At 47.4% G+C, this 26,249-nt stretch overlaps 1 protein-coding gene across 1 annotated transcript in view; it reads left to right on the forward strand.

The window, feature by feature from the left end:
* The first annotated feature begins 17,797 nt into the window (after positions 1 to 17,797).
* LOC139259506 (uncharacterized) overlaps positions 17,798 to 26,249 on the forward strand; it is a 65,189-nt gene continuing 56,737 nt past the window's right edge. The window contains exon 1 of the mRNA XM_070874983.1: positions 17,798 to 17,833. The gene's annotated coding sequence lies outside the window, so the exon portion shown is untranslated. The remainder of the gene's footprint in view (positions 17,834 to 26,249) is intronic.

The raw sequence follows: 26,249 nt of genomic DNA on the forward strand, positions 1-26,249 counted from the left end.
AGGGAGAAAAGATTGATAGTTACTTTGTAATCACCACAGATTCTGACGTTGCTATCTCCCTTGAGGACTTTAACAATCGGACTGGCCCACTCATTGAATTCGATCGGCAAAATGATGCCCTCTCGTTGCAGTTGGTCTAGCTCGATCTCTACCCTTTCTCTCATCATGAGCGGTACTGCTCTCGCCTTGTGATGGATGGGTCGCGCCCCTGTAATTAGGTGGATCTGCACTTTTGCTGCTTGGAACTTCTCGATACCAGGTTCGAACAGCGAAGGGAACTTGTTTAAAACCTGGGCAAACGAAGTGTCATCAGCGGACGGAGCGCTCGGACGTCGTCCCAGTTCCAGCGTATCTTTCCCAGCCAGCTCCTGCCAAGCAGCGTGGGACCATCGCCCCGTACCACCCAGAGTGGTAACTTGTGCACTGCTGCATTGTAGTAGACCTTTACAGAAGCCCTGCCAATTACGGGAATCAGTTCCTTTGTGTAAATTCTCAGTTTCCTGCGAATGGGAGTCAAGACTGGCCTTGAGGCTTTGCTGTACCACAATTTATCGAAAGTTTTTTTGCTCATAATGGGCTGGTTCATGCCCGTGTCCAGCTCCATTGACACCGGGAGTCCATTTAATTCAACCTTCAGCATTATTGGGGGACGCTTTATGGTAAATGTGTGCACCTCATATATCTCTGCCTCTCGGTCTGAGGCTCTGGTTCGTCGCGATCCGCCGTGGATCTGTCCTCCCCTGCAACAAGGTGGTTTGCAGGATTAACAGGGTTTGCAGCTCGCCTGCACATGCGTTGGAGGTGTCCCATTGTTCCACAGCCTTTGCAATCGTACCCTTTGAAGCGGCATGAATGGAATTGATGATCACCCCCGCAGCGCCAACAAGGTGTTAATGGCCTTGCATTCATCACCCTTGATGGTGGACTCTGAGTCATCTGCAGATGTGCAGCTGCAGGCATGTGGGGCCTTCCCTCTATGTTGTGATTTGAAAACAACATCACTTTGTTCACAGTACTTGTAGCAGCACTCGTATGCTGAGAGATTTGCTTAGTATTGTCACTGGTGGAAATGAACGCCTGGGCTATCGCTATGGCTTTACTCAAGGTTGGGGTCTCTACAGTCAAAAGTTTGCAAAGTATCACTTCATGGCCAATGCCAAGTATGAAAAGATCTCTGAGTATGTTCACCAAATATCCTTCAAATTCGCAATGTCCTGCAAGGCGTCTTAGCTCGGCGACATAACTCGCCACTTCCTGGCCTTCAAACCTTTTTTAGGTGTAGATCCGGTACCTCGCCATCAGAACACTTTCCTTTGGGTTCAGATGCTCCTGGGCCAGTGTGCACAATCATAGTACGATTTCTTTGTGGGTTTCGTTGGGGCAAGCAGACTTTTCATGAGGCCATAAGTTGGTGCCCCGCAGACGGTGAGGAGAATCGCCCTTCGTTTGGCAGCATTCGCTTCTCCTTCCAGTTCATTGGCCACGAAGTATTGGTCGAGTCGCTCCACGAAGGTTTCCCAATCATCTCCCTCCGAGAATTTTTCCAGGATGCCCACTGTTCTCTGCATTGTTGGGTTCATCATTTGCATCTCGTCGCCAGTTGTTGTATTTGAATAAAGAGTCTGACTGGATACTGTGAGCTCAAAGCAAAGTGTGACCTTCGTCTTTTATTGCAGGTCTCCAGAGTGCCTCTCCAGCCTGTGAGGCCTCCTTAAGTACCTGTGCTCCCAAGGGATTGTGGGATCCCTTGGGACTCCAGGGGATGAGCCCTCTGGTGGCTACACAAAGTATATACAGGTTTACATATATAACAATAGTCAGTGACAGAGGAAAAGTATGGGACAATTGATGAATGGGGAGGTGTGTGAGGTTATTGGTGTCGCTCATGAATAATGTGATCACATAGAGCTTGGGCAGAAAGGTGCTGTCTACATTGTAACCTCCCTTCCTCTTCCTGTTCCTCCACTTCCTCCTCCTCCTCCTCAGCTTCTTACCTGATAGTTGGTGGCAAGGACTGTTACCTCATAATGACAAGATTCTGCAGCATACATCATATATCCATAAATCTTGATACCCGCACAGACAAGTACTGCAGGGTATCTTCCAGAATGGTCCAGGCAGTGGAAGAGATGCCAATGGTGTGCTCTATATTGTTCTTTGTGACAGCAAGGCTTTTATTGTAGGCCTGCTTTGTATGTGTGCATGGGTTCCGGACTGGAGTCATGAACCATGTTATGAGAAAATAACCTTTGTCTTTTACTTGCCGTGGTAGGTCAAATACAGGTGGAACAGAGGACAGAATGAAGAAATGATGGCTGCTAATGAGCATTTGCCTGCATGATGCGCTGCCTGTGGTCACACACCAGCTGCACATTGAGGGAGTGAAATCCCTTTTGTTTCATGAAAATGGCAGAGTTTACATAAGGTATACACAAGGCAATGTGCGTGCAATCAATGGCATCCTGTACCATGGGGAAGCCTACAATCCAAGCAAACCCTCATGCTCGCTCTCTCTGCTTGTGTCTGGCAAGAGGGAATAGGATGAATACATTTCTCTTAGTATAGAGAGCCTCAGTGACGTCTCTTATACAGCAGTGTGCTGCAGACTTTGAGATGTTGTTTGTATCTCCAGCAGCAGCCTGGAAGGAGCCAGATGCATAGAAGTTATGAGCCATGGTCACCTTGACAACCACAAGCAATGCTGTCCTTGCCCTGTTTTGAGGTTGCAGTTGTGGCTGCAGCAGTTGTCAGATTTCACTCATTTCCTCTTTTGTGAACCAAAGACGTCTCAAGCAATGGTCCTGTAAGAAATCATGAATTGAAAGAAATTGTGAATTGTAAAAGAAATAGTTGTTTTATTAAATGGAATGGGTTACCTAGCTCAGGAAGCCAGGATGAGCTGATGAAACAGGTGAATTCTAGTCATATCAAATAAGGAGTTGTACAAAGAGCTAAGGTTGTCACAAGGACATAACGCATGAGCAGGCCATCATGTAGGCATAAGTAGGCCTGATACGATGGTAAGCGAGGAGCCTTATCAACAAATTGTCCAAGAGAAGGTACCCAGAAGTCCAAACAAGAGATAAGTGGAGGGATGATCTCATGGGGACAGGAGAGGTTTGTCATATGTACCTATTACCCTATAATTGGACAATTGAACGAGTAACAAGTGATTGATGCGAGGTATCCACTGGCCCCACCCGAAATAAGGTATATAAATGGACAGCCAAAAGGGGAAATACAGGCAGAGAGCGGGGAGAGCTTCTTCTGAGGTGAATCTCATGATGGCTTCGGCCTAATACCTTGTTTAAACTCAACTTCTAGGGTGGATTTCATGCTGGCTTTGGCCTAACACCGCCGACAGCTCAGGAGACAACCAAAGAGGAAGAGGCTGCTGACGTCGGCTGCAGAGATCCAAGACCACCATTCTGCCTCAACCTCCGCCTGTACCAGGGCTGGTAAACCATTCTGGGGGCCAAAAGTTTCCTTTCCCATAAGGCCTCTGGCCGCCTGAAAGCAGTGACCATGGGGTGGCGCGGAATGGCCGCTGACTTGCGGCAGACAGGCCGACGTTCGTGGCATTGCCCTCATGGGTTTTTGCTATGATGTGAAGATCCGCCCCGCTCCCCCCACTTCTGTCCTGCTCCTGCAGATGCGTCGTTAATGACGTCTTAAGGGCACGCACCGCAGCGGCTTCACTCCGGAAGGTAAATTCACTTCAAAAATCTTCCAACTGCTTGTCGGTGCCAATGACAGGTTTTTGGGTCGGTACACAGTGCTAGCTCAAGACCGCCAGTGGTGTTTAAAGGCATGTTGTGTGTACATAAGAACATTAGAATTAGGAACAGGAGTAAGCCATCTAGCCCCTCGAGCCTGCTCCGCCATTCAACAAGATCATGGCTGATCTGGCCATGGACTCAGCTCCACATACCCGCCCACTCCCCATAACCCTTAATTCCCTTATTGGTTAAAAATCTATCGATCTGTGATTTGAATACATTCAATGAGCTAGCCTCAACTGTTTCCTTGGGCAGAGAATTCCACAGATTCACAACCCTCTGGAAGAAGAAATTCCTTCTCAACTAGGTTTTAAATTGGCTCCCCCGTATTTTGAGGCTGTGCCCCCTAGTTCTAGTCTCCCCGACCAGTGGAAACAACCTTTCTGCCTCTATCTTGTCTATCCCTTTCATTATTTTAAATGTTTCTATAAGATCACCCCTCATCCTTCTGAACTCCAATGAGTAAAGACCCAGTCTACTCAATCTATCATCATAAGGTAACCCCCTCATCTCCGGAATCAGCCTAGTGAATCGTCTCTGTACCCCCTCCAAAGCTAGTATATCCTTCCTTAAGTAAGGTGACCAAAACTGCACACAGTACTCCAGGTGCGGCCTCACCAATACCCTGTACAGTTGCAGCAGGACCTCCCTGCTTTTGTACTCCATCCCTCTCGCAATGAAGGCCAAAATTCCATTTGCCTTCCTGATTACCTGCTGCACCTGCAAATAACTTTTTGGGATTCATGCACAAGGACCCCCAGGTCCCTCTGCACCGCAGCATGTTGTGATTTCTCGCCATTCAAATAATATTCCCTTTTACTGTTTTTTTTTCCAAGGTGGATGACCTCACATTTTCTGACATTTTATTCCATCTGCCAAACCTTAGCCCATTCACTTAACTTATCTCAATCTCTTTGCAGTCTCTCTGTGTCCTCTACACAACCCGCTTTCCCACTAATCTTTGTGTCATCTGAAAATTTTGTTACACTATACTCTATCCCCTCTTCCAGGTCATCTATGTATATTGTAAACAGTTGTGGTCCCAGCACCGATCCCTGTGGCACACCACTAACCACTGATTTCCAACCCGAAAAGGACCCATTTATCCCGACTCTCTGCTTTCTGTTAGCTAGCGAATTCTCTATCCATGCTAATACATTTCCTCTGACTCCGCGTACCTTTATCTTCTGCAGTAAACTTTTGTGTGGCACCTTATCGAATGCCTTTTGGAAATCTAAATACACCACATCCATCGGTTCACCTCTAACCACCATGCTCATTATATCCTCAAAGAATTCCAGTGTAGCAGCATTCTCTTTTAACGAGATTTTAGCAGACTTTTCACAACTTTGCCAGTTGCCTTGTTCAGAGCGGGATTGAGTTAAAGTGTGCCAGGCTCTTCAATCTCAACAACAAAGAGGATTTTTTCTGACTTTTCACAATTTTCACAGTTGACTTGTTCAGAGCAGGATTGAGTGCTTGTGGATTAGCTTCTTCAATCTTGACAACAGAGAGCCGACATTGTGGAGGTTATGCTTCTGGAGACAATGGGCTCAGTGCTGGCAGCAGAACACCTCCTGCGCATTGTGCGTGGCAGGGAGGCATGCAGGGGAAGGCGGTGCTACCTCCAATGGCTCCAGATGTAGGGGCAAGCACAAATGGTTGCCGAACATGCAGAAGGCCATGGAGATGGCGACAGACCTCAACCCAGAGAAATAGCCCAGGAAGGACCTGCCCAGGAGGAGGATCAGGTACACAAATTCCCCGCAACAGATAGTGGGTGAAATCGAGAGAAGGCAGGATGCACAGGAGGCAGATGCTTGCCAGCAGCAGCCTGCAGAGTGTGAGGAGCAGCAAGAGCATGAGAGAGAAGGCAATGAGGAGGCTGCCGTAGGAAGATGCAAGCATAGACATGGGGGAGAAGGCCCTATCGTGCAAGGATCTACAGGCAACAGTTTTGGTACATGGACCTGATGGATGACCAATGTCTCCAGAGACTGCAATTCCTGAAGGATGTCATGAGGGAGCTATGCAGTCTTCTGCAGCCAGACCTGCAGCATCAAACAAGGTTGAGGACAGCTCTGACCGTTGCATCCAAAGTGACCATAGCACTCAATTTCTATGTCACTGGATCTTTACAAGCTGCTACAGCAGACATATTGAACATTTTGCAGTTCACCATGCATAGCTCCATCCGTCAAGTGACAGATGCTCTCCATAAGAGAAGGAGGGACGGAATATCATTCCCGATGAGCAGGGAGAAGCAGTTGGAGTGCCAGGCCGGATTCATGTTAATTGCGGGCTTCCCAGGGTTCAGGGCATCATAGACTGCACCCATTGAGGGTGCCACAGAACAATGCCGAGATCCTCAGAAACCGCAAGGGATTCCACTCCCTCAATGTCCAGCTGGTGTGCGACCACCTCTGGAAAATTATGGTTGTTGATGCCCGGTATCCTGGCAGCAGCCACGATGCTTTCATCCTCCTCCAGACCGGTGTGTCCGGCGTGTTTCCTGGCACAAACTAAGATTGTGGCTGGCTCCTTGGAGACAAGGGCTACCCGCTGTGCACTTGGCTGCTGACTCCCCTTCGCAACCCCAGGACTGCTGTGCAGCAAGCCTACAATGACACTCATTCAGTCACCAGGTGCATCATTGAGCAGTGCATTGGGATCCTTAAGCAGAGGTTCCATTGCCTGGATCGCTCTGGTGGAGAGTTGCAGTACTCACCTGAGTAGGTCTCCCTATTCATGGTCGCCCACTTCATGCTTCACAACCTGGCAATCATGAGGGCACAATTATTGGAGGACGAGCGAGCAGTACCCTTTAAGGAGGAGGACCAGGAGGAGGAGGCGCAGGAGCACGACGTGCAGGAGGAGGAGGAGGACCAGGATGCTGGTCAGCGGCCACACATGAGGCAGCATCGCCTGCTCCGCCATTTAATAAGATCATGGCTGATCTGATCATGGACTCAGCTCCACTTCCCTGCCCACTCCCCATAACCCCTTATCCCCTTATCGGTTAAGAAACTGTCTATTTCGGTCTTAAATTTATTCAATGTCCCAGCTTCCACAGCTCTCTGAGGCAGCAAATTCCACAGATTTACAACCCTCTGAGAGAAGACATTTCTCCTCATCGCTGTTTTAAATGGGCAGCCCCTTATTCTAAGATCATGCACTCTAATTCTAGTCTCCCCTATCAGTGGAAACATCCTCTCTGCATCCACCTTGTCAAGCCTCCTCATTATCGTATACGTTTCGATAAGATCACCTCTCATTCTTCTGAATTCCAATGAGTAAAGGCCCAACCTACTCAATCTTTCTTCATAAGTCAACCCCCTCATCTCCGGAATCAACCTATGAACCTTCTCTGATCTGCCTCCAAAGCAAGTATATCCTTTCATAAATATGGAAACCAAAACTGCACGCAGTCTTCCAGGCGTGACCTCACCAATACCTTATATAGATGTAGCAAGACTTACCTGCTTTTATACTCTATCCCCTTTGCAATAAAGGCCAAGATACCATTGGCCTTCCTGATCACTTGCTGTACCTGCATACTAACCTTTTGTGTTTCATGCACAAATACCCCCAGGTCCCTCTGTACTGTGGCACTTTGCAATCTTTCTCCATTTAAATAATAACTTGCTCTTTGATTTTTTTTCTGCCAAAAGCATTACCTCACACTTCATCTGCCAAATTTTTGCCCACTCACTTAGCCTGTCTATGACCTTTTTCAGATTTTTTGTTACCTCCTCACACATTGCTTTTCCTCCCATCTTTGTATCATCAGCAAACTTAGCTACATTACACTCAGTTCTTTCTTCCAAATCGTTAATATAGATTGTAAATAGTTGGGTCCCAGCACTGATCCCTGCGACACCCCACTAGTTATTGGTTGCCAACCAGAGAATGAACCATTTATCCCGACCCTCTATTCTCTGTTAGTTAGCCAATCCTCTATCCATGCTAATATATTACCCCCAACCCCGTGAACTTTTATCTTGTGCAGAGAAACCTGTACAGATATTTAAACACAAAATAAAGATTTATTACTCAAAAAAGTAAGGTGCAAAAAAACAAACAGATAATAATTTATCACCTTTGTGCATTTCCTTATAACCTATTCTCGAACTATGCCACAGTGTCTCCCCTGTGGCTGCATCATTGATCTGGGAAGTCTGCTGTGTTTCAGGTGTAGAAGCTACAGTTATCCTTCACGGATGCCCTCAACCAGCTGTGGACCTGGAAGGGTCAGCTGCAGACTGTGCAGCATCCTCCTCCGTGTGTTCAGTCGGGATTGGTTGGGGCGATTCCATGCTTGGCAGCAATGGCGGAGTGACAGGTCTGGGCTCAGGACTGCTGTGATCCTGAAAGAGCACATCAGGATCCTGGTACAAGGAGCCTGTGCTGTACTAGCAGCTGCCGTATCGCCAACGAGACGTGGCGTCACAGCTGGATCTGCACGGTCATTCTGGGAGTCCACCATCATCTGCACACTGGCAATGATGGGCTCCATGGTATGCGCAGAGCTGTCCACAATGTGGGAGGCAGATTCCTCCATGCTCCTCACAACTTGCGACTGCCTCTCAGGCCCTCTTGCCATTGCCCCCAACATCTGGGATTGCATCGCCTCCACCCTTCTTTCACAAGCCCCAACATCAATGGGCTTGTCTAAGTCCTCTGCAGCAGAACCCGCGTGTGAATTCGCTCCCCTGGAGAGGTTGCCTTTTCCCTTGAACATGCTGCAGCCTGCTAGGCCCCGGTGCATCACCCAGTGCAGACCCCTCTGCTAAATCTAACATTCCTGACCACATTCTCCCAGTGTCTGAGCTGGTGCGTGCGAGTGTAGGAAGCAGTGACATGGGGCTGCCAGCAGTGTGCCCCTCTTCCTCCGCCTCACCGGACATGGCGCCAATAGATGGGAATGGCCTCAATGCTGTCGTTCTGGCTTTGGCTGCCTGTGGCCTAAACAGTCTCTCCCTGGCTTTGGCTCACAGTGCTCTCAAGGCCGTCGTCCTGGATTTGGCTCACACTCGGGGTTTCATCTGCAATCATAAATGGCACAAGTGCTCCTGTGAGGGTGAGGTAGGGCATTGCACCATGCAGCCTGCAGCTTGCACACAACCATAAGCAAATGCTTGGTAGGCGCTGGCACTTTCAGGGAGAGATGGCATTAAAGGAAGATCTTCACTTACCAATGCTGCCCCCAGCGGGATCCACACGACCGGCGGCGACAGGGAAGTCAACATGTGGGCCCACTAGCCTCTGCAACTTTCTTCCAGATGAGTGAGCTGCTGAATATCTGACTCACAAGAAATAGGAGCAGGAAGTCATGAAGTCTCGGCAATGAGCGCAAGTGTGGATCTGAATGAAAGGGAGCCTCCATTGCGAGAACGCGCAATACAGGCCTCAGCAATCAAATGTTGCTTCAGTGACTATATAATGAAGCTAGGAAATAAGAGAAGGTGAAGGAGAGGCTCGCAGATGGAAGGTGAGGGGTTGGGGGAACATGTACTTACTTTCATCAGTCGAATAATGTCATTGAGCCTTTTGCGGCATTGGGTGGGGGTGCGGGCATGAATGGAGGTCCCCGAGACCTCCACAGCGATCTCTCTCCAGGCATTTACAAGCACAGTCGGTCTGCCTGTGTCGAGGTAAAGAACGTGTCTCCTTCCCTCCACACCCTCGACCAGGGTCCCAAGTTATGCATCAGAAAATCTGATGGCCCTCCTAGCAACTCCTAGCGAATCACAAGAAACTGATTGCCTGCTCAGGGTCTAACTGCCGAGCAGCTGGCTCGTTAGCAGTAAATTGGCACCAGCTGAATTTCGTGGCCCAATTGGCCACTCCACACCCACACCACTTAAACAGCCCATTCCCGCCACGAATACCGCTATGCTCCTTTTTTCAAGCAAAAATGCTGAATTTTCATTTTATTGCATCCATTGCAGTGGTAATGAATGGCAAAAAGCGGTAGGTGAGCCTCTTTTCTGGCGGTGGGCAATTTCGGCCCCCTCATCTGTAATAGGTTGTATGTCTACTATGTCTATCATGATTGTATGTTGTACTTAACTTAAACTGCTGCTCCTTAATAAACCAACCTATGATCCATAAGGGCCCTTTGGGTAATCTTTGTGTGACCTGTGATCCAAATCTTACAGTCCTCGCTGAAGTTGAGGGTAAGAGGATTGCTCCCTAAAGACCCTCTGCAGACATGGCCTCCTGCTGAGAGCCTTTCTCCCCCTCCTCCCTCTTCAAGAAGCTTGTGCTGCTCTGCATGGCCTCTCTTCATTTTCCCAGTTATGTTTAATTCCCAGAGGAAGTCCTACCAGGCCAATCATGCCTGGGAGCAACTTCTTTCAGCACAATCTTTGAAATGGCAAAATAGTACTGCAAGAGCCACAGTGCATTCAAACTTTAATCAAGTAAAAGAAAGACTTGGGGGGAGAAATTCGGTCATGCCTCTTTGCGGCGTTAATCCAGGCAGAGCAGTACTTTTAACCGCTTTAAAAAGTTGTGCCTCACGCCCAGAAATTCGTCAGAATTGGTCAAAGAGCTGACAGGGGCATTAATGGGAGTGTAAGAGGTTAACGACTGGGAACACAGCTTTGCACCCCGAATGAAAATTCATCAGAGGGTCACCCGGGGTGCAAAGCAGGAGCGCCTGGCTGTTGACGATCAGTACGATCATGCCGTCAGCCCAAGTGCAACGCCCACGCTTACACCCTGGTCAGTAAATTAGGTGCGGCCGCATCATCTAGCCAAGAACAACGGCTGGAAAAGCAGTCGGTACAGGCTTGCAGAGTCGTTAAATGGTGGCTACTTAAAGGGATGAGGAAGTGGTTCCCTTGAAGGTTATAGTTAGTGCAACATTTACACAGAACACGGTGCGTGAGCCTCTGAGTTTGCAGACAGACATAACAGTACAGGTTGAAAATAAGTGATTTTCAGCATCCACGATGCTGACAATGACGTGAGTAGCACGTGTAGCGAGTTGGTCTTACCGCAAGTGAAGGGTCCACAGCCAGCTAGGGAATGGAAGACCAGCAGGAAGAGTAGTGCAAGGAAGGTAGTGCAGGGGTCCCCTGTGGTCATCTCCCTGCAAAACAGATACACCGCTTTAAGTACTGTTGAGGGGGCTGACTCATCAGGGGAGGGCAGCAGCAACCAAGTTCATGACACCGTGGCAGGAACAGGAGGGCAGGAAAAAGAGTGGGAGAGCGATAGTAATAGGGGATTCAATCGTAAGGGGAATAGATAGGCGTTTCTGCGGCCGCAACCGAGACTCCAGGATGGAATGTTGCCTTCATGGTGCAAGGGTCAAGGAAGTCTCGGTGCAGGTGCAGGACATTCTGAAAAGGGAGGGTGAACAGCCAGTTGTCGTGGTGCACATTGGTACCAACGACATAGGTAAAAAAAGGGATGAGGCCCTACGAGACGAATTTAACGAGCTTGCAGATAAATTAAAATGTAGGACCTCAAAAGTAATAATCTCAGGATTGCTACCAGTGCCACGTGCTAGTCAGAGTAGGAATCGCAGGATAGCTCAGATGAACACGTGGCTTGAGGAGTGGTGCAGCACGGAGGGATTCAAATTCCTGGGGCATTGGAACCGGTTCTGGGGGAGGTGGGACCAGTACAAACCAGATGGTCTGCACCTGGGCAGGACCGGAACCAATGTCATAGGGGGAGTGTTTGCTAGAGCTGTGAGGGAGGAGTTAAACTAATATGGCAGGGGGATGGGAACCAATGCAGGGAGACAGAGGGAAACAAAATGGAGACAAAAGCAAAAGACAGAAAGGAGATGAGTAAAAGTGGAGGGCAGAGAAACCCAAGGCAAAAAACAAAAAGGGCCACGGTACAGCAAAATTCTAAAGGGTCAAAGTGTAATAAAAAGGTAAGCATGAAAGCTCGGTGCCTCAATGCAAGGAGTATTCAGAACCCAGGAGAAGGCTCTGAGCTAGTTAGAGTGGGTGAGAACTCAGATGAACAGGACCCCAAGAAAGAATGCAAAAGGCAGGAGGCAACAGAGCAGAGTAGCACTGGGGTAAGTGTAAATCACAAGGTGACAGGAAGGGACAATATGTATGAATATAAAGAGGCTGCAGGAGGGGTCAAAACTAAAAATCATGGTTTAAAAACTAGTATTAAAACACTCTACCTAAACGCACACAGCACTCAAAATAAAGTAAATGAGTTGAAGGCACAAATCATTACACATGGGTATGATTTGGTGGCCATTACAGAAACGTGGTTGCAGGGGTGCCAAGACTGGGAATTAAACATACAGGGGTATCTGACAATTCAGAAAGATAGACAAGAAGAGAAGAGGGGTAGATCTGTTAATAAAGGATGATATCAGGGCAGTTGTGAGAGACGATATTGGCTCCAATGAACAAAATGTTGAATCATTGTGGGTGGAGATTAGAGATAGTAAGGGGAAAAAGTCACTGGTGGGCGTAGTTTATAGGCCCACAAATAATAACTTCACGGTGGGGCGGGCAATAATCAAGGGAATAATGGAGGCATATGAAAAAGGAATGGCAGTAATCATGGGGGATCTTAACCTACATATTGATTGGTCAAATCAAATCGCATGGGGTAGCCTTGAGGAAGAATTTATAGAATGCATACGGGATTGTTTCTTAGAACAGTATGTTAGAGAATCTACAAGGGAGCAAGCTATCTTAGATCTGGTCCTGTGTAATGAGACAGGAATAATAAATGATCTCCGAGTAAAAGATCCTCTCGGAATGAGTGATCACAGTATGGTTGAATTTGTAATACAGATTGAGGGTGAGGAAGTAGTGTCTCAAACGAACGTACTATGCTTAAACAAAGGGGACTACAGTGGGATGAGGGCAGAGTTGGCTAAAGTAGATTGGAAACACAGACTAAACGGTGGCACAATTGAGGAACAGTGGAGGACTTTTAAGGAGCTCTTTCATAGTGCTCAACAAAAATATATTCCAGTGAAAAAGAAGGGTGGTAAGAGAAGGGATAACCAGCCGTGGATAACCAAGGAAATAAGGGAGAGTATCAAATTAAAAACCAATGCGTATAAGGTGGCCAAGGTTAGTGGTAAACTGGAAGATTGGGAACATTTTAAATGACAGCAAAGAATGACTAAGAAAGCAAGAAAGAAAGGAAAGATAGATTACGAAAGTAAACTTGCGCAAAACATAAAAACAGATAGTAAAAGCTTTTACCGATATATAAAACGGAAAAGAGTGACTAAAGTAAATGTTGGTCCCTTAGAAGATGAGAAGGGGAATTTAATAATGGGAAATGGGAAATGGCTGAGACCTTAAACAATTATTTTGCTTCGGTCTTCTCAGTGGAAGACACAAGAACCATGCCAAAAATTCTGGTCACGGGAATGTGGGAAGGGAGGACCTTGAGACAATCACTATCACTAGGAGGGTAGTGCTGGATAGGCTAATGGGACTCAAGGTAGGCAAGTCCCCTGGTCCTGATGAAATGCATCCCAGGGTATTAAAAGAGATGGCAGAAGTCATAGCAGATGCATTCGTTATAATCTACCAAAATTCTCTGGACTCTGGGGAGGTACCAGAGGATTGGAAAGCAGCTAATGTAACGCCTCTGCTTAAAAAAGGGGGCAGGCAAAAGGCAGGTAACTATAGGCCGGTTAGTTTAACATCTGTAGTGGGGAAAATGCTTGAAGCTATCATTAAGGAAGAAATAGTGGGACATCGAGATAGGAATAGTGCAATCAAGCAGACGCAACATGGATTCATGAAGGGGAAATCATGTTTAACTAATTTACTGGAATTCTTTGAGGATATAACGAGTATGGCGGATAGAGGTGTACCGATGGATGTGGTGTATGTAGATTTCCAAAAGGCATTCGATAAAGTGCCACACAAAAAGATAAAGGTACGCGGAGTCACAAGAAATGTATTAGCATGGATCGAGAATTGCCTAACTAACAGAAAGCAGAGAGTCGGGATAAATGGGTCCTTTTCGGGTTGGAAATCGGTGGTTAGTGGTGTGCCACAGGAATCGGTGCTGGGACCACAACTGTTTACAATATACATAGATGACCTGAAAGATGGGACAGAGTGTAGTATAACAAATTTGCAGATGACACAAAGATTAGTGGGAAAGCGGGTTGTGTAGAGGGCACAGAGAGGCTGCAAAGAGATTGAGATAGGTTAAGCGAATGGGCTCAGGTTTGGCAGATGGAATACAATGTTGGAAAATGTGAGGTCATTCACCTTGGAAAAAAAACAATAAAAGGGAATATTATTTGAATGGGGAGAAATTACAACATGCTGCAGTGCAGAGGGACCTGGGGGTCCTTGTGCATGAATCCCAAAAAGTTAGTTTGCAGGTGCAGCAGGTAATCAGGAAGGCGAATGGAATGTTGGCCTTCATTGCGAGAGGGATGGAGTACAAAAGCAGGGAGGTCCTGCTGCAACTGTACAGGGTATTAGTGAGGCCGCACCTGGAGTACTGCGTGCAGTTTTGTTCACCTTACTTAAGGAAGGATATATTAGCTTTGGAGGGGGTACAGAGTCGATTCACTCGGCTGATTCCGGAGATGAGAGGTTTACCTTGTGATGATAGATTGAGCAGACTGGGTCTTTACTCGTTGGAGTTCAGAAGGATGAGGGGTGATCTTATCGAAACATTTAAAATAATGAAAGGAATAGACAAGATAGAGACAGAGAGGATGTTTCCACTGGTCGGGGAGACTAGAACTAGGGGGCACAGCCTCAAAATACAGGAGAGCCAATTTAAAACCTAGTTGAGAAGGAATTTCTTCTCCCAGAGAGTTGTGAATCTGTGGAATTCTCTGCCCAAGGAAGCAGTTGAAGCTAGTTCATTGAATGTATTCAAATCACAGATAGATAGATTTTTAACCAATAAGGGAATTAAGGGTTATGGGGAGCGGGCAGGTAAGTGGAGCTGAGTCCACAGCCAGATCAGCCATGATCTTGTTGAATGGCGGAGCAGGCTCGAGGGGCTAGATTGCCTACTCCTGTTTGTAATTCTTATGTTCTTATGCTCTTATGAAACTTTAATGTGCGCATTACCATGCTGCGCCTTTAAGATATGGCTTTTCCCGGGATCTGATGGATTGGGGCGGAGAAAAAACTTAAATAACGGTAGGTGCACCTACTATTAGTCGGGGGGCCATTTCGGCCCCTTGGAGGGTAGTCACTGTTGTAATGTAGGAAACGCGGCAGCCAATTTGCACACAGCAAGCTCCCACGAACAGCAATGTGATAATGACCAGATATCCGTTTTTTTTGTAATATTGATTGAGGGATAAATATTGGCCAGGACACCATGAATAACTCTCCTGCTCATCTTCAAAATAGTGCCATGAGATCTGTTACGTCCGCTTGAGAGAGCAGACGGGGCCTCGGTATAATGTCTCATCCGAAAGACAGCACCTCTGACAGTGCAGTGCTCCCTCAATACTGCACTGGAGTGTCAGCCTTGATTTTTTTGTGCTCATATCCCTGGAGTGGGACTTAAACCCATAACCACACAAGTATAGGAAAGCTCCAAAAATGCATACAATTGCACCAACTGCCAGAAGAAATAATTCAGCAACCAACCTGTAAGTACTCCATGATCCCTTTAAATAGCGCTCATCGGAAGTCCATCATGCCGTTTAACATCACGTTCAGCTGTGCAAGATTCAAGCAGGGTGGAGTGTGATGTTAGAAAATTGCAGTGGTGGCTTCAAATCTGCAATACACACTGGTTCACGTTGTCATCTCACTTTTCTGCATGTTGTCGGCGGTTATTTGGAGTGCGCACAGAAATTCCTTTACCAAGATGGCATCTTACGCAGTTCCCATTGGAAGTGTGGGCTCCCATCTTGAACCCCTTTTTGGAGCCTTATGTGTGTCTGTAGCATGTAAAAATCGAGTGCTAGATGGCCCAATTTAGCCCCCATAGGTTTTAAAACTGAATTTTAGGCAGGACAATTGTGTAGCACCCCGTTTGGGTCCAGTAACATCCATAAGGTGGGAGTTCCTGCGCCAGGTGTGCAAGTCCCGCCCTGCTCGCGAAATTGGGGTTACCACCCCTGAAAGCAAGAGGAGCGCAAAAAAACACGCTCCACTTCCTCTCTGGGGCACGAAGGGGGCGGAAGTACAGGGAGTGAGGCGCAGCGCTATGCGCAGGGAACATAGCGCTGCCGCATAGAAGGAATGCTCCCCTTCATTAAATGGGAGCACTGGGGACCAGGATGCCGTGCCATCAGGCAGAGTGCTAGGCTACAAGATTGTGTTCAAGCAGGCAACATGCCACGACAGGTAAGTCGGCTGAATTTTTTTATTTACGCGCACGCCACCTCCCCTTTAACTATGTGCCCCCTGAACTTGTCACTGGCATTGCCTGGCGCAGCTTTGGGGGACAATACTGAATTTTTACTCCATTGCGAAAATGGGTCACTGCACATGGTGATGACGCCGTCATTGCTGGTGCAGTGGAGCATGGTGCTACCGGTTACTGCCACCTCTGAACGCCCATGGAATTTAGCGGGTGTCGTTAGCGGTGCCACGCCCGGGCAAAAAGTCATTTGCCCATGTTAGTGCCCACGGGGGTGCATGGTGGAGGTGCGGCGAATGTTTGTGGCAGGAGAGCGGCGCGAGATCGTAACGGAGGAGCGGTGAAAGATTGTGGCGGAGGTGCGGGCAAATGAGGGTATGGGGCCAGAAAAGCCAAGAGCCCAGGGGCAGCACGGGCCAGCCCACAATGTGATATGTGTGCACACTCGGTCCATGCAGCAGAGCAGGTCTCCAGTCGTCCTGGTTAATCCTTGCCACTGGATAAAGGCCTAGCTCTGTCAAGTCCGTGTGGTGGCTGATGTGCAATGGTCACCACACATTAAAAAAAATCCACGCACAGGCATCTTCCACCTCTTCAATTGGAGTTCAGGACTGGAATATTGGGTCCTTCATTGAAACATCTGTGAACCCATGTGGAAGCAAGTCATCCTCGTTCGAGGGACCGCCTATGAAGATGGTGATGCAAACCAGAGGCGCAAATGACCCCAATTTCTCCCCCTTAGTGTAATTTAATCCTTAATTTCTGCTTTAACTGCTCTTGTATCTGTTGACACTTAGCAGTGCTATGAGCCTTAGCCCTCTACCATGCTTTTTCAATTTCGCAAATAATTCTCGTCCAAAAGAATTAAATGTACAGCAGTGGAAATAATTTTAGCTTACTCGAGACTTACCAGCAAAGGTTTTCTTGAAAGGGAGTTCTGCTAACATTAGAAATCCTATATGGTTGTGAAACCTTTCCAGTTACCTTAAAGCAAATTGAAAAGTGAAATTGGGGTCATCAGAAGAAAAACATTAAAAAATGGAAGAAGACAAGGCCATTCAGCATGTTGTGTGATAGACAATCCACAATCAAATGAATCTAATTCAGCTGAGAAGAGGTAACCAGTGGATATTAACTCATGAAAATGGCTGACAGATTCATTCAATCAAAAGAAACAAGGAGCGTCTGCTTAACCTGTTCCCGTATTATTGAGCTAATGGAATCTTAGCTTAAATGCGGTTCTTATTTCAATCTTTCATTTTGTCTTTAATCCTTTCACTCCTGGAGGATTTTTCCTCCAAGCCAATCAAATCAATCTTTTCTTTTCTAATACAGGCAACTCTCGTTTATCCGGATCGCTCGGGGATTCGGCAATTCCGGGTAAATGAAATTTCCGTTAGGGCGAGTTTACATTTTAAAGTTAAAACTTTAATGAATGAATACAATCAGCTACAAACAGTAACAAGGCAGTTAAGTATATAAAAGATGGACATTACCAGCATGCATGTACTTCCGCCGGACTGTAATCGGGGAGGGACGAATGCTGCACTGGGAGTGGCTGCAGGTGGCCTCGAGGAGGGGATTGTCTAGCTCCGGGGTTCTGGAGCGCACTCTCCGGGCTGCGTTCTGTGCCTGGAACCCAGTGCCAGCACTGCTCCCGTTCCCAACATCAGCGGCGGCCGCGAGAGACAGCGGCTGCAGCAGCGCATGCACTCACACCAGCAAAGCAAGGGCAGAGGAAGGTGAACTTGTGTATTCAGTTTTTAGATTTTTACGGTACATTTTCTGAGTCCATGCTCATAGTGAGTGTCATGTTGTGCAATTGTTAGCGATTTTGCAACAGAATTTAAATTCCGTTACAGCGGGTTTTCTGTTAGATTCGTATCCGGATAAACAAGAGTGCACTGTACTATTGACTTTAAAACTTTGAATCACCATCAGGGAATAGTTCCTCTTTACAAAAGGACAAATGTTACCACTGCTTATAAAGAATATTTTTCTACACATTGAGAAGATCTCCGACTAGATTTGCTCTTTCTCTTGGCTCCCATACACTCAACATTTAGGAGTTGTTTTTTTAAATCTGCAGGATCATCCACTAACTCACCCTCCATCTCAAGGGGATATATCTGGGGGGTTCCTGGGGTAAACCTGAAATTCTATTTATTCTGCCCTTATAATGGCTTAAGGGGTACTCTCGCTAACTGAAAGCTGCCATGATTCCAGGTTAAGGCCTTATGAAGATCCGAGAAGGGATCGCTTACATTCCATAAGAGTCCCACTTGTTCCATTGGGAGTAGAAGGAATAAAATGAATATTTTCCTTCAATGTGCAGCTCGTTTGCAACCATAAAAAGTTTATCATGGATGTATGCACCAGATTCCCTGGCAGCTGTCATGACTCTTTCATCCTGCGCCAGTCCACCCTCCCTCAGCTCTTTGCAACTTAGAACAGACTTACTGCTTGGAGACAAGAGCTATCCACTGAATACGTGACTGATGAGGCCAAGTAGTAAGGCTCAGGAGCATTACAATGAGAGCCACATGTCCACCAGATAGAGCAAGTAATAGGCATGCTGAAAATGCACTTCAGATGCCTTGACAGATATAATGCGAGGAGGAGGAGGAGGAGGAGGTGTTGTTGTTCCCCCACCTCAACATGATAAAGCACCCCGATAATGACCAAGCCATTCCTGTCACCCAAACCTCCATTACTCGAGGTTAAGTCATGTCTCACCATTCACTCCAAGTGACAAAGCCACTTCCCAGGTAGCGGACAAAAATGGACAAGACGGGGAAAGTAGTGCAAAGAAATACATTTCTGTGCATTATAAATAGATCTGAAACTTAACATTCATATTTTTTCATACACCCGTGTGTATGCCCTTGTGCATCTAGGGTCATCAAGGCACGCCAGATTGGCTGTGAGGCGCTAGCTATATAGGGCTCTCTTAGCTGGGTCTCAAAGTGCCCCGGCATTAACTTTTTTGCGGAACTGCTTCTGCTGTCCCCTCTGCTTTGGGGCAATGTTAATGTTGATGATGGATTGGATTAGGCGGTGGTCCGTCCAGAAGTCGTCAGCTCCTGTCATGGCATGGGCGATGCGCACATCCTTGCGATCCCTGGCTCGGACGATGACATAGTCAAGCAGGTGCCAGTGTTTGTAGAGAGGGTGTTGCCATGATGCCTTGTATTTGTCCCTCTGGCGGAACAGGGTGTTGGTGATGAGGAGTTCATGTTCTAGACATTTTGTCAGGTGTAGGGTACCACTGGAGTTGGCTTTCCCTGCCCTCTCTGCCAATCATGCCCCCCTAGAGGGCTGTGTCTTTGCCGACCCCGGCATTAAAATCACCTAGGAGGATCAATTTGTCGCCCGTGGGGACAAGGCTGTCTCGAGGCTGGAATAAAAACCCTCTTTAGACTCATCCGTTGCATTGAGTGTAGGGGCATACACACTGATGACTGTGGCGCATTGATTCCGGGATAGGGTAATACGAAGAGTCATGAGGCGTTCATTAACCCCACAGGGGGAGTCTTTGAGGCGGTCGACCAGCTCATTCTTGACGGCAAAGCCGACTCCATGAAGGCGGCATTCTGCCTCTGATTTCCCTTTCCAGAAGAAGGTTTCCTTCAACTGGCCTTCTCCTGCCCGCCGGGTCTCGCTTAGGGCGGCGATGTCAATGTCAAAACGTTTTAGTTCCCGGGCAACTGTGGTGGTGCGGCGTTCCGGTCTATTGCTGTTAGAATTGTCCATGAAGGTCATGACGTTCCAGGTCCCGAACTTCATACTGACGAAATGGAAGATGCCTGTGCGTGAGTTCTTTTAACGTGGAGTGGCTGCTGCACACCGGCAACCACACGGGCTTAGCTGAGCAAGGTCTTGGTCCAGTCCAACACAACTGGAGACCAGGCACAGCTGTATAAGCCTAATTGCCTACAGCGAAGTGTTGGCCGCAAGCTCGGCACCGAGTAGCGCCATTGGTGATAGATGGCCCGAAGCTTGGTTGGGGGGCAGGCATTGGGAAGGTCACTTCCAAAGTTATTTTAAAAGCTAAAATTTGATGAAAACTCCCAATTTGTTTACAAAGTTTCTAAGAGTTGTTTAAAAGTCTAAGATGTAGATCAGCAATAGGTTATAAAAGTTTCCCCAATGTTTAAAAGTTAAGATTGATTAAAAGTTTTTTTTCGAAGAAGAATTAAAAGTCGATTAAAAAGCTTAAGGTGCAGAGGTCCCTCTATGCCGAGGTAGAAATGGACCGGTGCAGGGGTCCCTTTGATAAAAATTCACTATTTATTTTAAAAGTTTCTAAAGGTTGTTAAAAAGTCAAAGATGTAGATCAATAATAGGTGTTTAAAAGTATTTCGATCAAAAGTCTAAAATGTAAGTTTTAAAAGTTCTCCCAAATTGTTTAAAAAGTTTAAAATTTGATTAAAAGTGTAAAAATTGATCAAAAGTTGGATTGAAGTTTAAGATGTTGGGTTGAATGCCGGCAGCCGGTTCAGCGCCAGCCCCGGAGTCCCCCGGCTGATCCAGCGTCGGCCCCAGAGTCCCCTGGTCGGTCCAATGCCGGTCCCTGAATCCCTTCAGCCGGTTCGATGTCCGCCCCAAGTCTGCCAGCACAATGAACAGCTGGTGTGCGACCACAGGGATAGGTGTGGACAGGTGTGGAGTCCTTTCGGCCCGGGATGAGTGCTGGCCGGTCCCTTTGGCCCGGGATTACAGCAGGCCGGTACAGAGTCCTTTCGGCCTGGGATGAGTGCGGCCGGTCGCTTCGGCCCAGGACTGCAGCGGGCCAGTGCGGAGTTCTTTCAGCCCGGGATTGCAGCGGGCCGGTCCCTTCGGCCCGGGATTGCAGCGGGCCGGTCCCTTCGGCCCGGGATTGCAGCGGGCCGGTCCCTTCGGCCCGGGATTGCAGCAGGCCGGTCCCTTCGGCCCGGGATTGCAGCGGGCCGGTCCCTTCGGCCCAGGATTGCAGCGGGCCGGTCCCTTCGGCCCGGGACTGCAGCGGGCCGGTGCAGAGTCCTTTCGGCCCGGGACTGCAGCGGGCCGGTGCGGAGCCCTTTCGGCCAGTGGCAACACAGTATCGGTTTTATAAGAAAACACAAATGAGGTTATTAGAGGAGAAAGGGGTACTAAGGTCACAAGGTGAGTCCAGTGCTACACACAGCCTATGCACGACAAAAGCACCACCGCTCTCAAAATCTTCACAGACATCACATTTCATCATCATCAACACATTTTGCATTGCAATGATTTTCATTAGGCCAGCGTTATTTCTATGACAGTTTTAAAAATCATCTATCATATATGATTGTTCAGATATGAGTGGGTGTGGCATCTATAGATTTTACACGACGCAATGGTGTAAACTTTACTCACGTGGCATCATTTCAGATGTGTCTGTGGCTGTCCGGGTGTGTTTCCCCACGAGTGCGAGCACTCGCTCCTCCATCTCTGTGATGTTGCTGGGCACTGGTGACCCCCCACCCATTCGCCTCTGCACGGACCTCATCGTCGATAGCTTCTTCTGTAAAAGGTGACAGGACGAAATGGCATGTGATTATTGCGTGATATAACACATAACCGACAGATGTAATCATGATTATTATGATTATTATCATTCTTTTCCTAAAGACGTACACGGTGACCACAGGCTTTGAGTAAAACATTCCCGATAAAAGTGCAAGACCTCACATCTGCTGATAGTCACTCATGACTGTTATAAATCAAAGTATATGAATACATAAGTACATGTAACTCAATGTAATATTTACTCTTGCGGATCCCACAAGGTCATTCTATCGTTTGCGGCATTGGTTGCCCTCACACACCTCATTGCTCACCGACAAGACCACCTCTGCTATCTCGGTCCATATCTTCTGGTAGTCCTTTGGAGTGAGCGTCCCATGCCCTCCCAGTGTTAAATCACCCCAGTGTAACTCAACCTCCTGCAGGAGGGAGGCATTTGTCTCGTCCGAGAATCTCCTGGCTCTTTTGCGGCCTCCGATGTGCTCCTCTCCCATGTCACTGCTCTCTCCAGCATCAATCTCCACAGCGTGCTGTAATGCCTCCTCCTCCTCTCTCCATTATAGGCCAAATTTGGTTAAATATGTGGCTGGTAACACCTACTTTGGTTTGCCTTCTTGCTGTGAAGCTCTAAAGTCTCCTTCCTTCCTCCAAAGCAGCCACACCACACCCAGCCACGCCTTCAGTCCCTCTTGATATGTCCTTAATATACAGTATGAATGCACATGAGGCCCATACTTGAGAGAAGGTCACTCTGTGACCAGTTATCTTTATTACCAAGATCTCAAGTGATGAAGGTGGGTGGAGCTTCCCCTTTTATACCTGAAAGTCCAGGTTAGGAGTGTCTCCCACAAGCTCACTCCCTTGTGGTCAATGTTCTCAAGGTGTACAACTTAGGTCAGCTTATACATGGGTTACAATGATAGTTGAATACATGACACCTCTGAGCTCCCTCTCTCTCTGTCTCCTCTTCTGCGCATGTCATGATGACCTGTAAGCAGCTTTGATCCTAGTCTAATTGCTAGACGGACGGTTCGAATCGCCCCCACATTACAAAGGTTCTAGACCTGGGAATTATTATTCAGAGTGTAAATGAAATGAGTCACGGACAGGAATGCTTTGGTGAAAAATCGTACTTATATTTATTTGGTCTAACATACACTGGCTAAAACATGCACTACTAAACAAAATCACTGTCTCTGTGGAGAATAAAATCCAGGTTACAAACAGCATACATACAGTACAGAAATGAGACCAAGTAACATGCAGTAATTCCCTGGTGGATTATAACTCCACCCCTACTAACTAATTACCCAGTTGAAACTTCCTCCTCAGAATAGCTCTGAACAGCTTCACTTCTGAGAAAACTCTGAGCCCTTTACACCCCACACAGCTCGCCTGGCTCTCTGGTTACCGGCTTGGGGGACACACGATTATGCTCACCACTACACCCACAGTTGGGTTCCTTGCTCAGCTCAAATGTGGGAAGTTACTGCCACTGTCTGCTTGTTTTCAGTCTCGGTGGCTTCGTCTGCAGAACTGCTGCTTCTTCCTCTGGTACATCCATCTTGGTGGAACGACAGTGAGAGGGGGAGAGAGCTCTCTCTCGATACAAGCTGCAAGCTGCAAGCTCGAACCTACAAGCTTCACTCTACAAGCTCCAAGCTTCACCACAAGCTAAAAATAAAGTGGAAAGAGGTTGTCTTTATGGGAGTCGTGCTACCCCCTATCTTTCCCGCCAATCTTTAAAATCCTTTTGTTTCTAAGCACGGGTATTTAGTCAGTGATGGGCCATCCAAACTATGTGTATTGGGCTGATGGCCCTTAATCTGGGCATCTCTCTCAGTCTTTGTGTTGGGAAAGACCTGGCTCCTCTTTGGCTGGCCAGGCTAGTGGGTTCATTGTTCTGTTTTTCCTTCTGAGATGGAGGTGAGAAGTGCTTTTGCATATTAGAGTGGCTTTGTCAGTGCCACCCCCCCCGCCCCCCCCTTCCTGGCCGACAGCTCTTTTGTCAATATTCATGGCCCCCTTCCTTTAGCTGGGACTGGTGGGCAAACCCGTTCTGGATGACTGACAGTTCTTTTGTCATAGCTAACTGCCATGTTGTCTCTGGAGTTTTAACAAAACCAGTTTTCTCACTTATCTGCACAGGGTGATCCCATCACAGGGAAAATGCCCTCAGAAAAACCCATAAAGTCCCTGAAATATTCTCGACTGAGTCCATTCTTTAAACAGAGACTTCGTGATCTCTTCAGTCTCTTGAACTCCAGAATCACGAGAATCGCGCTTTGTCATGCCTTTGCTAAGGACGGCCACACTGTATGGCAAAAGGTCAAAAATTTTAACGCTGCCGCCCATTTTATATCACTCGTGGTAACGGCCATTTTCAAAAGTGGATACTAGGTGGTTTGAGAATGGGCGAGAAGCCGGTGATCTGGAAAACCTTTTATACTGCCCACGGCGGAAATATCGCCCATTTTTGGGTGATAACCACAAAAGTGGAGGTTCTAGCCCCATGTGTTTCAAATCCTTCCCTAGCTGGTACTAGCAGCTTCAACAGGGATGACAGAGCAGAATACCAGGAGTCCCAGTTACATATTCAATGGGGCTGAAATTCTCGGCATGGGGAAGGGCACAATTCAGACAGATTGTCCATGGGGGCCTCGGAATTTTGGACAGAACATTGATCTTCCAGGTTTACCCCCAAAAATTCTATATCCCAAATTCTGATCGGTGAGGGGACAGGCGAGTTTTCAGCCTAAATATCTGCATCTTCTGCTTTGGAGGCATGTCTGGGTGAGGGTGTTCCCAGAATACCCCAGGAATGCTGTCCTTAGGTCCAATGGAATCCATGCTACTGCTGAGTTTAGGCATGGCTTCCATTGATGCATCGCCACCAATGATGGGAGGGGCTATTTACAAAAGTCCAGGTCAGAGAAATAGAAAGTTCAGTGGGCGTGGGTTGTCAGACGAGAGGAGGTTATAAAGATAGGGAGGGGTGAGGTCATGAAGGTCCAGTGGAAGGCAAAGCCCTGCTGTGCTCCGGTACAGCTTCCGGACAGGGCCTTCCAAAGGCTTCAAATATGTTGCAGTTCATCAGTAATTGATCCTATTTGTGCCATTTCATCATCAACCATATTAATTAGATTTAGTAACTAGTTAACTTTCAGAAGATAAGGGTAAATTTTCAGTGTTCCTTGTCCGTGGTGACATACCTACTACTTCAATAGATTGAAGGTGAAAAAGGCAGGATCGAGGGTTTCAGACGGAGTTCCATGCAAAGAAAATATGGGTTGCAATTCATTATCGCCTATTTTGCACTGCCACCCCAGACAAATTGCACTGCCTCTGAGAACAGTAATGAGCACATGAGAGAAAATTCTATCAGCTGAATTGTAGTGTAGACATTCCAACATCATGGCGAAGAAATTATTGCAGACCAGTTTTGATGGGAAAAATGGGTGCAGGGAATAATCCCTACCTCCTAAGATGAAACCCTGAAGATCGTGACAAATTGATCCTCAGGCCTTATCTACAATATGGTAATGAGTGTCTGTGCATGTCACACCTCTGCAGGCAGCTTGCCTGACTAAAGAATCCAATGTTTTGCCTCACCAGCAGTGGCCCTCAAGTAAGTCATGGGGGGTGGGGGTAGAGGAAGGTCAGCATATAGATTATAAAGTGGTCTGCACAGAGTGATCCTAAATGGAGTGCTTTTAAACAGAGTGTTGAAGTTAGGAATTTGGAGAGTATGGGAATTCAGTGCAGAGGGGGAGGAGGTGTTGTTTTTTGCCTCCAGTACTTGTAGGGCTTTGTGTTATAGCTAAATATTTAATTTCATTTGCCTATAAGTTAAACTAGATGGCAATGCAGGTGGTGTGCCGCAACTGCAGCCACGTGGGAGTTCGTGGAGAGCATTGCGATCCCAGACTACCATGTCTGCAGCGAGTGTCTATATCTCGACGAACTTCAGCTCAAAGTTGTTGAGCTGAAGTCCGAGATGCATACATTGTAGGGCATCAGGGAGGGAGAGAGTTACAAGGACACTTTGATCCAGGCGATAGTCACACCCCTTAGGTTAAGTAATGGTACATGTCTGGTTAGTGGTCCGGAACAGGAGGGTGTGACTGCAACTCATCCAGGTAAGGGGATCCCAGATGCAGTGCTGGAGGAGCCTTGGCCTTTGTCCTCATCCAAAAGGCATGTGATTCTTGCCGCTTTGTGCATGAAGGCAATGTCTGTAGCGTGGATGAGCAAACTATCCAAGGCACCATAGTACAGGAGGCCATTCAAGTTCCGAAGGCTGTGTTGCCCGCCCAGTGCCAGGATTAAGGATATCTCCTCATGGCTGGAGAATACTTTGGAGTGGAAGGGGAAGCATCGGTGGTTTGGTCCACGTAGGAACCAACAACATAGTAGAACTAGGATTAAGGTTCTTCTGAGAGAGTTTGAGGATCTAGGGTCCAAATTTAAAGGCAAAACCTCAATGTTAATAATTTCTGGATTGTTACCTGAGCGACGCACAAATTAGCATAGGGACAAGTAGATCAGAAATTTAAATGCGTGGCTCAAAGAGTGGTGTGGGAGGAAGGGGTTTTGATTAATGGGACACTGGTACAAGTACTGGGGAAA

The sequence above is a fragment of the Pristiophorus japonicus genome, chromosome 1 (genome assembly GCF_044704955.1).
Source record: "Pristiophorus japonicus isolate sPriJap1 chromosome 1, sPriJap1.hap1, whole genome shotgun sequence".
NCBI lineage: Eukaryota > Metazoa > Chordata > Chondrichthyes > Pristiophoridae > Pristiophorus > Pristiophorus japonicus.